Source organism: Dasypus novemcinctus, chromosome 31 (assembly GCF_030445035.2).
Source record: "Dasypus novemcinctus isolate mDasNov1 chromosome 31, mDasNov1.1.hap2, whole genome shotgun sequence".
Lineage (NCBI taxonomy): Eukaryota > Metazoa > Chordata > Mammalia > Cingulata > Dasypodidae > Dasypus > Dasypus novemcinctus.
In genome coordinates this window covers 19,222,234-19,234,654 of record NC_080703.1, presented here as the reverse complement: position 1 = coordinate 19,234,654, position 12,421 = coordinate 19,222,234, and the positions used below count along the sequence as shown (strand labels likewise).

General features: G+C 53.4%; 1 protein-coding gene across 2 annotated transcripts in view; it reads left to right on the top strand.

Moving 5' to 3' along the window:
• Nucleotides 1–12,421, top strand: part of ITGA9 (integrin subunit alpha 9) — a 391,370-nt gene that overhangs the window by 355,320 nt on the left and 23,629 nt on the right. The window lies entirely within an intron of this gene.

The window sequence follows — 12,421 nt, the reverse complement described above, 5'->3', positions numbered from 1 at the left end:
AGGAACTTTCCAGCACCCTGGGTCACCTCTGAAAAAGAGGGTCGCTGGCATTTCCGTCTCTTGTAGGGGGAAGGAAGGACCTTTTGCCTTACCCTGAGAGTCACGCGGGGGGGTGCCCAGCATGAGAGTATAAATGCTGCGCTGCTAGTAAGTGACACACGTCCCCCCAGGGTGTCTCTGTACTATCAGGGGTCAGTGCCAGGCCAGCCACCCCCGGGCTCTTCTTGGGGCTCCGTCTGAAGCCATCTTCATTCGGTCATTCAGACCACTTTTTTGGTGGCACCTTCCCGGGCAAGCTGTAATCCTAAGGAGGAATCATGAAAATCTTTGCCCAGCGATGGCCGGGGGTGGGTTGCAGCCTTTGGTTTTGTTCAGTCCTGAGAAGTAAGTGGTTGACGGGGTGCTGTCTCCTTGCTGGCTCAACAGGGCACATGTTTGGGGCCTTTCTAAAGCTTCTGCTGTGGGAACCATCGGTCCAGAGAGGCGCTCACCTCCTGCTTGGAGCCCCCTACCATCGGCCGGGCTTTCCCTCACCCTGAAGTGGGGGGGGCTCTAATTGGAAGAAGAAGCACGCCCCTCCCTCGTGGGGAACCCCAAGCCCCCTCCTCCTGGGAACGAAGGATGCTCCTCCGTGGGGAGGAGGGGCGGCTGACCCCAAACGCCCGAGGCTGCGCCAAGGAGGGCATCCAGGGCCCTTCGCTCCTGGCAGGGCGCTCCTTGCCCCCGCCCTTGCAGTCGCTCAGCCACGTGGGAAGGCCCTGAGGCTCGTGGGGACAGGGACTGGGTATCCAGGCTGCAGGGGAAGGCGCTGGCTGGCTTTAAGGACCTCCATTAAAAGCCAGGGGCCCCACGCGCAGTGCAGACGCGCGCAAGAAGTGCCCTGCCACGCAGGGGTGTCCCCCGCGTAGGGGAGCCCCACACGCAAGGAGTGTACCCCGTAAGGAGAGCCACCCAGCACGAAAGAAAGTGCAGCCTGCCCAGGAATGGTGCTGCCCACACGGAGAGCTGACACAACAAGATGACACAACAAGAAGAGATGCAGATTCCCATGCGCTGACAGCAACAGAAGCGGACAGAGAACACGCAGCAAATAGACACAGAGAACAGACAAATGGGGGGGGGCAGAAAAAAACAAACCCAGGGGCCCCCGAAGCCCAGCAGCTCCCCTCACCACAGCTGGGGCTTCCCTTTCGGGCTGAGCACAGACCCCAGCCCGGGGCCTCGCGGCGGTGGCCGCGCCTTCGCTTCTGAATGAGCCTGCCCAGTCGCGCGCTCGTGGATAAGGACAGCAAGCTCCAATTTGGTTTTCTCTGGAGCCATCCAGGTGCGGTTCCCATCTTGGCCCTTTCAGGAAGCCCTTCCTCGTCTTGGGGCCTTTTCTTCTTTGACACGGGGACACTGCAGCTGGCGCCTTTGGAGTGAGAGAGCCTGGGTTCACATCCCATCCCTTCCGTTCCTATATGTGACTCTGGGTGTCTGGTAAGCTCCACTAACCTCAGTTCCCTCAAATGGGAGAGCTGCTTCCTACCTCCTGGAGGTGCTGAGGAGGTCCAGTGACCCCAAGTGAAGCCCCCGGAAGGATAGCTGGCATGCCACCGGTGCTCGGTGCACCACAGCATTTCAGTGACCCTCCCCATGTGCGAGTCGCCCCTTCTCTCCACTCCCACCACTGCCCCAGCCAAAGGCGCAAGCTGGGATGTGTCAGCCAGAGGGACATAATCTAACACAGTAAAGAAAACTTATCCCAGAAGATGCCTTTCATAGTTCTTGGTTGTTGGGCTGCTTCTCACACAAAGTTTATAGTCTTTACTGTCACAAAATAGACTGTGACTTGTTCTTTACCATTGTGTGGCCAATTTCCGTTAAAATTCTCTTCTCTAAGGTCCATGCGACCTTGGGTCTCGACTTATATTGAGATGTAGGATAAAGAGGAGGGGGGTGGGAGGTCTTCGCCTTCCTCATCCTGTACCATCATCAGAAGGTGGTGGGCCCTTGTCCCCCCAACCAGCCCCACATGTTGGATGGGAGCAAGAATTAAGCTCTGACCGTCAGAAATTGAGAAAATTCCAGTAGGGTTTGCCAACCCCCTGAGTTCATGTTTACTAATGGTCATCGTTTGCTTATTCGTTCGGTGGCTCTCATTACAGGCTTCCTTCTGAGGGCCTGGTGCTGTCCTAGGCCCCGGAGACACAATAAGGATCAAAATAGGCATGGTCCCTGCCCCCCCACAGAGCCGACCGTGAGGTGACAGGCAGCAAACAAGCATGCAAAAAAACGTTCTATTTCCCATTGAGAGTAGGGCCATGAGAGGATATCTAGCCTGCGTTAGACCAAGGGGGTCGAGGAATGGCTCTCCAAGAAAGCTGAGGCATCCGGACCTGGAGGGTGAGAAGAAATTAGCTCGTCCAGCATATGGAAGAGTGTCCCAGAGGCAGGGAGAGCCACGTGAAGACCCAGACAGCTCGGCATGTTCACGGCACTGGAAGAAGGCCAGAGCAGCCGGAACCTGATGAGCAGAGGAGCGGCGAGACGCAGGCGGGGTCCAGACCAAAAAGCTGGTGGGTAGGTGCAGGGGTTGGAGCAATGAGTGCCACAGTCCAATGTAAAGTCTTCAAAACAATTCACCAGCTACTATGTGGGCAGTGAATTAGAGGGGACAAGGGTGGAAATAAAGAGGCCAGTTAGATGGCTGTGACTGTCCCCTGGCAAGATATGATGGTGATAAGATATGATGGTGATGGAGGACGTGGAGAGAAGTGGCAGGTAGATTTACACCAGTAAAAGGGTGTGGCGGTTGTGCTGGGAGTAGGCAGGAGTTGGGAGGGATTAAATGACATCTCAGTTTACAGCCCCTTGCCTGACACAGCCACGTGGGGTCCCCTTAATGGGGGCTGTCGTTTCAGAGGGAGATGCCCAAGAGGACGAACCAAGTGAAAAGGGCACCTCTCCTTCCCCCAAATCCTCAAGAACTAGGTTCAACTTACTCTAAATCACTGATCTCCAGTGGTCATTCATTATTCCTGTCATCGTCGTCATCGTCGTCATCTAAGCTGCAGAACCCATTTCTAAGCTGCAGAACCCTTTTCTGATTGAAGTGTGCTTTGGTTGAATCAGGGATGGGGTACCTGAAATTCCCTCTATTCATTTTCTCGTTTTCCTTTGGTGGCCTCTGCGTGCCGTCCCTGAACCCCAGGGCCCTATGGATTCCAGGAAAACCACTGCTGTAGAAGTCTGGTCGATTGAATTCTTTTCACTATACACCAATTGTCTAGTGAAATTAGTGTCTTTTCACTAGACACTAATTGTACACCAATAAATACGAATGAGACAAAATCTGACCCTCAAGTCTCCCGCAGCCTCGTGGGGGCACCGACAGCTTATACACACACGTGCACCTGCAGCACAGTATGCTAGTATGCCAAGAACTCCTGTGCTGATCAGATAAAGGCAGGTTCCATGGAAGGTGACCCCTGAGCAAGTACTGAAGGAATTCTTCAGGCAGAAAAGGGAACATCAAGCATTTCGGATGAAGTCAGATGGCACCTTAAATTGGATTCTCAAGGAACCAGATCCCGAGGTGAGGGTGTGTGTGTGCAAGTGGTTTATTGGGGTAGTGTTTAGTGCTCCATGAAAGAAACAGGGAGACAGGCTAGGGGAAGGGGAGAAGGGAAGCACAGATAAGATTTCCGGTGAAATCCTAGCCCAAGCCTGATTCCCTGGGGAACTCTGGAGCACAATAACTCCTCAGAGTTTGTCCCACAGTGAAGCCGGGAAACTGAGTTTCTGTACACCTGCACCTGTTGGCCACTGGCTAGGGACCACCTCAGAGGGTCACCAACTCCTACGTATCTCACCCTCTTGACGCACCCGAGGGGAAAGCGGCCTCTTAAGAAGATGCAAACCCTAGAGCAAAAAAAGCCTGAAAAGCAAGTTGGGCATACAGAACTAGTGGAGGGGATCCAAGAAGATCCGGCCAGAGAACCAGCAGTGTTGGCTACAGATGGAAATACTCTCCCCTCAAGCATCGGGCGCCCCACTCAACAGGTACTTCTGTGTTATGCTCAAGGACTTCACTGCAGTGGATTTTCTTGTGTGTACTCAAGGCCCATGTTGTACTGTCACTCTCACCTCACCCTGCCCTGTGAACAAGGTGCTATTAATTCCATCTTCTGTTGAGGAAACTGAGGCTCTGGGAGGTGAAGGGACCTGCCTGAGGTCCATCGTGAATGGGAGAGCCAGGACTGGCCACCAGTCTGCCCGTTGGCAAGCCACGAGTCTTCTCTTAGCCGCTGTGCCTCTGAGCTGTGGTGGCCTGGCTGAGCAGGCGGTAGGAGGCGCAGTCATGGTGGTGGCCCTCTTAGAAGTGACCCTTGGCTCTGATGGCCCTAGAAGTCCATCCTGCTCGGTCCTGGTGGCCAGTGGGTTCTGGAACTCTGCCGGCCGTGGCCTCATCCTTCCTCTGTTGCACAGCTATGCCGACGAGAGAATTCGCAGTCCTCGGGCTTGTTTTACTTGGCTCGGGTGCCATAGCCGAGTGCCACACACTGGGTGGCTTGAAACGGCACAAGTTCATCGCACAGTCCTGGCAGCTGAAGACCTCGATAGGGTGTCGGCTGAGGTCCGTGGGATCGGGTGGTGGCTCACCAGCAATCCGGGGCATTCTGTGGCTTTTGGTAGGACTCAATCTCGCCCCCATCCATGTCTTTTCTCTGTCTGTCTGTCTGTCTCCACTCCCTCTACTTCTAAGGGCGTCAGTCATATTGGGTCAAGGGTTCACCCGACTCCAATGTGACTTCGCTTTACCTCGCTTAATTCCAGCTGTAACGGCTCTATTTCCAGCAAAGCCACGTTCGCAGGGCTAGAGATAAGGACCTACCCGTATCTTTGGTGGGGGGGGGGGCACAATTCAATCTAAAACAGGGACCTTGGATAGCTTGAGCTTAAAAAAAAAACAACTCCCTTCTTTCCTCCCCTTCAAAGGAGGTTGTGAGAACTTGTGGGAGTCGTAGATTTAAACCTCTCGGCCCCGTGCCCGGCACCTGGGAAGCTCTGAACAAACGTGACCTGTCCGTCGCCACAAAGGAATTGGCCGCTGCCCATCTCCCCTGCCCATCCTAGTGGCTCGAGGGATCTCTGAAAGCCAGCACCTGGCAGGCAGGGGGCAGCTCAGGCATCCCCGTGTGTCATAGCACAGATTTCTAATGTCTGTCTTGCCAGGTGCACGGTTTGTCTTCTGTCCACATGTGTCACTTCTGTAGGCTCCTTGCTGCTAGGAATTGGGGCGCGTTCTGTGCCCCGAGAGCCATGGAAGACGGGGTTCTGCTGAGAACGCTTCTTCCAGCCCCCACAACCCTTTCTCCTCCGCATCCTTCCAGCCTCCCCCCACCTATTAGATGTAATCACAAGCAGGTGGACAGGTCCTTCCTCATCCCAGATTGTCTTCTCTCTCCTCTTTTCGTTTTACAGAAATTCCTTCCTTCCTTTGAGACTTACTTGCATGTGTGCAGCCGACCGTGGAGAGCGCCCTGCTGTTGTGACTGATCTTTAGCTGGCCTGGGTCTGGGGCGGCACCGCCGGCCACCCTCCGCAGAGCGCGGGCCGGGTGTGTCCCCATCGTGGGACCTGGGCCCTCGGGGATCTGGGCCCTTGTGGCTGTCAGAGCAGGCGTGTTTTCTCTGTTTAGAGCATGAAAGCTTCCAGGAGCGCGGAAGCGAATCAAATGCTGTCATTTAGAATCGCCAGCTGCCTCCCCCTGCGAGTTGGCTCCTGGCCACTCCCTAACGTTGGCGCGCCAACCACGGGTGGCGGCAGGCAAGGGGCACCGTGTCTGGGCTGCCCGCCCCCCTTGAAGACTCGGTCAAGACAAACCTTCCTGCAGCTCACTTCCTTACGTGTTATTAGGTCGTGTCCCAAGCGTCAGCCCCCCAGCTTCAGCCCGCTGCCGTGCCCATCCCTTCCCTCCACCTCTCCAAAATCAGCAGGCGCCCTTGCACTCTCCATCTTTGCTCTCCTCTCACTCCCTTCTCCTTTCTTATTGGAGACGTGGCTTTCCCCTTGGGAAATCTCTTCCCTAGCGGCCTTCAGACTGGGACTGTGTTCCCTTATACCCCTCAATACAGTTCTGCCTTCCAACCCAGGTTCGTTTTGCAGCTCGAGGGCTCTTTGCAAAATGCAAATCGTATCCCTGCCGGACACCCTCTCTGGGCTGCCCACTCCTCTTAAGATAAAGAAGAAGATTCGTTTTGCAGCCTGCAACCCTTCCAATCTCTCAGCCTCATCTGCAACAGTTTCCTGCGGCTTCTGGGTCACTCGTTTGCTCCAGCCCCACTAGGGGCAGCCATCGCACCCTGGCCAGTGCGCACCTGCCACGCGGACTTTGCACATGCCGTTCCGCTCCCTTTCTTCTCCCCTCTCTTTGGTTAATTAACATCTGCCGATCCTTCTGCAGTCAGCTCCGGCAGGTCCTCGGAGAGCTCCTTCCTGACTCCTGGCCTTCGCATCACACAGTATCCAGTCTTACACCACGTGATTGGGGCACTTCCCGCCAAGTAGGATTTTGCATTTATTTGTGTTACCGGCCAGGTTTCGCCACAGTCTAGAAGTCCCAGGAGGGCAGAGACTGCCTATTTCATTCGTCAGTGAATCCGCACGATTCCAGGCACATAGTAGGTGCTGCGTAATGCGTCTGCTGAAGGGATGGGTCAACAGGCCGCTAGGTGAATGGATGAATGGCCAGGACTCTCCCAAAAGACCTAACGTTTGCAGGCTCCAAAAGACTCCAGGTTCCAATCCGTCACCTCTCTTGCTGCAGACTGCTTCATATCCGTGCTCCACCTAATGTCGTGGCAGAAAGGACATTTAAGTCATTACTGTGTGCTTTGGTGAATCACAACACATCTTGGTTTAGGTGACAGGAATACATGTGTGCAAGCCTGTGTAAGAATTCAAAGTTCACTGCTGTCGCAGACAGGAGGGTGCGTCGTTCCCGTACAGAGTGAGGAGGTCTTAGACCTGGGACCGTAAAGTGCTCAGGCTGCGGTTTTAAACTTGAACTTGGTGAGCCCCTGAGCCCCCGTGAGGTGGCTCAGTGGCTGCCGCTGGGGTGGGGAAGGGCAGGGCTTGGAAAGGAAGGCTGAGCAGCCTGGGCTCTGGGTCCCACTTCCGTTCAACCAGTCTCCACTTTTTTTCTGTTTTATACATTGGGATGCTACAGTAGGTTTTCTCTGCTAAAAGAACTTGAAAGCAGCTTCTCAGAAAAGGGGATGTTGAAGCAAGGTGTCTCATCGATTTTTTAAAATTTGCGTTTAAAATGCTCAGTTTTAAAAAATGTAAGTAGCAAAAAGTAGAAAAGAGAAAAAAAATACCCCTAATCTCAGAAACCATCTATTTCCTTTTTAAATTTCCTACTTTTATCCTGGAAAGTTAGCTCTCTGATATATTTAGTCGATATTCTGATTTTTTTCACTTAGCGTTATAGCATGTATCATTTTCCCGGCATTATTGCCATATTTTTAAAAGTATCAAACTGGGAAACCAGGCTCGAGGATGACAGCATGTCTTTGCAGCAGCATGCCGGAACATTCCCTGGCCTCTTTCAGCTCAACTGTGCTTCATGGGCCCAGCGGCTTCGGATTGCCTGGGAGGTTATTTGAAATGTAGAGCCTTGGACCCCTATCCCAAAGACACTGACTCAGAGCCTGCCTCTTAACAGGATTCCTCACTCGATTTTTAGACACATTAAAATTTGAAAAGCACTGGCCCAGCAGGCCTGCCCTAGGATTATCTAACTCTCTAGAGCCCAGATTCTGTAAAGTTGCCTGGTGTGTATATCACACCAAGAAGTTATAAATGACTTTTGCTAGTGAAGATGCAAATAACTTCTCTCTAGTAGAAATGTAATCCCAAAGGTTATAGTTTATTGCCCTGTAGGGCATTAACCAATTTTGTATCAGACTGCGTAATTTTTGAACATTCTTCTTTTCCTGGGACTATGCATTCTTTAGCTCCATCTTTTTTTTTTTTTTTTTTTAAAGATTTATTTTATTTATTTAATTTCCCCCCCTCCCCTGGTTGTCTGTTCTTGGTGTCTATTCGCTGCGTCTTGTTTTGTTGTCAGCGGCACGGGAAGTGTGGGCGGCGCCATTCCTGGGCAGGCTGCTCTTTCTTTTCACGCTGGGCGGCTTTCCTCATGGGCGCACTCCTTGCGCGTGGGGCTCCCCCACGCGGGGGACACCCTTGCGTGGCACGGCACTCCTTGCGCGCATCAGCGCTGCGCATGGCCAGCTCCACATGGGTCAAGGAGGCCCGGGGTTTGAACCGCGGACCTCCTATATGGTAGACGGACGCCCTAACCACTGGGCCAAAGTCCGTTTCCCTTTAGCTCCATCTTTGAACTAGCTTTGCTCTCCTATGACTCCTTCAGCAGTGAACTAAGTAAATCTTTGACATGTGTCCAGTGAGTCGTGTTTTTGAAAATGATACTTTGCCAGCCAGCTTTAAAACTATCACTTTTAATAAGTCTATAATATTCCGTTTTGTGATCAAACATAATTTACTTAATTAGTCCCCAGTTATTAAATGTTTTGGATAATTCTAATCTGGCATCAATAGACATCATTTGGCATAGAACATCTTTGAGCATAAAACTTTGTCTGTATTTTACATTTCTTTGAGTACGTTTTCAAGTACAGAATTACGGATCCAAGGCTAGGAACGTTTTTCAGATGCGCGACATTGGGGTTTGTCAAATGGACAAGAATGTCGCCAGGGGGTGACAGCGGCCTGTGGAAAAATGGGGAGCCACTGGCCTTCCTGGGGTGCCTACGCCAGCTGGCTAGGATGTGGATACATGTCGTGGGCTGGGGGTGGAGGGAGACCAGATTGTAGAGGTACCTGGATTAGACGGTACAAAGGGAAGCCATGGGTGGTGTAGGCTGAGAACTGTGTTTTAGGAAGACAGCTCTTACCAGCTGGGGGCCTCTCAAGGCTCCCGAAATAGTGCCGGGGAGGAAAGGCTGGGCTCGTACTTGGGCTGGAGCTCTGGGGATGGAGACCAGAGGCTGGAGGGAAAGGCTGTTTAGAGAGGGACAGGTGCGACCTGCATCTCCCAGCTGCCTGGTTGTCAGTGTGTCTTGACGCTCCACCCGTCAGTCCGTGCTGCTTACTGCTCGCTCCCCTGGGTCTTCATCTAAGCCGTGACTTCGTGGAACTGCGGGATACGGAGCGTCGCCCGCAGATGAGTTTATCAGAGTCGTGATGGGAGGGAACTGGCGCTGCCAGAGCATAAAACCCACGTCCAAGATGAATGGCATTGCTAAAAATAATAGAAAAGATTAAGCATGCTCCAGGGAAGTGACGGCACCTCCTTGGGGAGTTTGCCAGACGAACTGTAGCAGATACTCCAACTCTGTGTCCACAAACCAAACCTCCAGTGTGGCTTTGCCAGGATGCCGATTTCAGACGCCTTGGGGCAGGCAGTGGCCCCGAGAGGCCATCTGGGTTGTCCCAAGGGACTGGCCCTTCCAACTAACCCCCACTGGGCTCACGGCCTGTCTCTGCAGTTCCCTGGCAGCAAGAAGGTTTAGCAAACTTTGATTACACGGGCACCAGGTGCTTTAGTGTAGCCACACCCCCATTTCACAGAGCAGGAAACTGAGCTAGCGTCTTAGCTGCCCAAGGTCACACCGAGGCCAGGCTCCTACCTCTAATTCTTGCCTCGTGGCCACAGCGCCTCGTGGTCTATCTGTCCATGAGAGATTCTGAAGGGAAAGGTGATTTGTAGGGGCAAGAGCCCGATGAAAAGCAGTGGGCTTTGATGGCAGACTTTAGAGCCCATTCCCTCCCTCCACCTCCCAGAGGATTGCCTGCTGCCTGAAAATCACTTCTTGTATATCCTCAGCCTGGCCACTGCTTCAGTGCCCTCCGTCAACAGAATGGATCAATAAATGAGGGTGTGTGCATACCGTGAAATACCTTATGGCAATGGGAATGAACTTGCTGCAACCTGGATGAATGTTCTCAACACAATGCTGGGAGAAAAGAGACACAGGAGTTGACAGTGTCATTCCATTTACAGAGACAAAAGCAGGTGAAGCTAATCTAGGCCATTAGCAGGCAGGAGGCTGGGGGCCATGCCTGGAGTGGGTCACAGAGCAGGGCTCCGGGGATGCTGGGCCCATTCATTCTCTTGATCTGGATGCTGCTTCCGTAGGTGCGCAGCACACGGTGTGTGACAGTTCAGTGAGCTGGGCACTTAGGATGTAGGTTCCACTTCATGTAGGTTCCACTTCAATAAATAGTTTTTAAAAATTAAAAAGTAGCCAATTATGGGAAGCAGATGTGGCTCGAGCAGTTGAGCTCCTGCCACCACACAGGAGGACCCAGGTTCAGTTCCCAGTGCCTTCTGAGCCCAACAGTGAGATGGCACAGCGAGCTGATACAACAACAGACACAAGGAGGAAAACATAATGAGAGACACAACAAAGCAGGGAGTGGAGGTGGCTTAAGCAATTAGGTGCCTCCCTAACCAGGGAGGTCCCGGGATAGATTCCCAGTGCCTATTAAAGAAACAAGGACGATGAACAGACAAAGCAAGTGCAAACAATGAGGGGGTGGGGAAAATTAAATCTACCAAAAAAAAGGAGCCAACCATTCACAACCTCAAAAAAATCTCCCTGCCAGCAATGTAGTGGTGAGAATAAGGGCATCCTTCGCTTTTGACCGTAGACTGCCAGGTGCTGTGCCAGGCTCTATGTTTAGCATCCCCTTGAATCCTACAGGGCCGTGCTGTTCTACCCATACTTTGCAAGGCTCAGAAAGGTAGAATGCCTTGCTTGAGGTCACACAGCTAGTGAGTATGGGTTCTGTAGCCAGTTTTCGTTGCTTTGTCCGACAGACAAGAAGGAATGGTTTCTGTTCTCCTTGATTTCCCTAGCGATGAGGTGTCTAGCCTCAGTATCTGCAGGTGAAACCGTGGGAGCTCATGTGCCTCATGGATGATCATCCAACCCCCACACACACACGCTCCCTCTGCCCCAGCCCTGGGAATGAGACCCTGAGGTAGGGATGGTCGTGCTTTCTTTCCTTATTACCAGTGAATTACCCGTGTGAGTGGCAGTCTGTAAGGAGGGCCACCACCAGCCAGGCATTCTGTGGTATGGATGTGGTGGTGACAAGCTCAGCTTTGGGGGGTTGGGATTGGCTAGACCTGAGTTCAAATCCTGACTCTCCAGATCCAGGGAAATTTGCTTGTTTCCTTCCAGGTTCCATGTCCCCCTCTGTAAAATGAGTGTTAAATTCTTCATCGGGGGGGCTTATGTGGATTCGGCAAAAAAAAATGGCAGGAAAAAGCCCAGAGCCTGGCACAGGGAAGCATTTGATACATGTTAGCTCCTCACCAGCCCCTGCCCACACCCCAGCTCTTCCCGGCAGCCTTCTGCAAGGATGACCCCTCGTGGTGGTCCTGGGAGGCTGGTCACCTAGAGGAGGAGATGGGAGCCAGGCCCTTAGAAGGCAAAATAGAGGAAGCAGATGTGGCCCAACGGATAGGGTGTCCCCCTACCCCATGGGAGGTCTGCGTTTCAAACCCCGGGCCTCCTTGACCCATGTGGAGCTGGCCCACGTGCAGTGCTGATGTGCGCAAGGAGTGCCGTGCCACGCAGGGGTGTCCCCGCGCAGGGGAGCCCCACACACAAGGAGTGCGCCCCGTAAGGAGAGCCATCCCATGCAAGAAAAGCGCAGCCTGCCCAGGAGTGGCGCCGCACACATGGAGAACTGGCACAGCAAGATGGCACAACAGAAAGAGACACAGATTCCTGGTGCTGCTGACAAGGATACAAGCGGACACAGAAGAACACACAGCGAATGGACACAGAGAGCAGACAACTGGGGCGAGAAGGGGAGAGAAACAAATTGAAAAATATGTCTGGGAAAAAACAACAAGAAGGTAAAAGAGCACGCTGGGCAGTGTCAAGTCCGCGTGCTGCCCCCCCGCTGCTCCCGGCGTCGTGCAGGCGGCAGGAACCCCGGGCTGCTGTGCAGTGGGGCTCCCTGGTGGAGCCGAGCTCCCCCGGGCCTCACGTACAGAGCTGGCTTCCAACAGGTGCGCCCAGGACGGGATGGGCATTCGAAGGGGAGGGCAGCCACAGCGTGACAGAAGGCTGGTTGGGTCGACCTGCGGGAGCCGTGGGAGGTTTTGGTCTCCAGCGCTGGGAAGCTGGAATGTGTCAGGGAGGGTCATCTGGCCGCAGGGGACAGAAGGAGTCTGTAACTCCAAACTGCGTCGTGACCAGCGGGCCAGCCGCAGAGCCCCGGCCTGTCAGTGTGAATGGTGCTCAGCAACCAGCTCTCTGGCAGCGGGAGGGGAGAGCACCGAGGGGTGGTAGACAAATCCGGTTACCTGAACCAATGAGCATTGCCACCG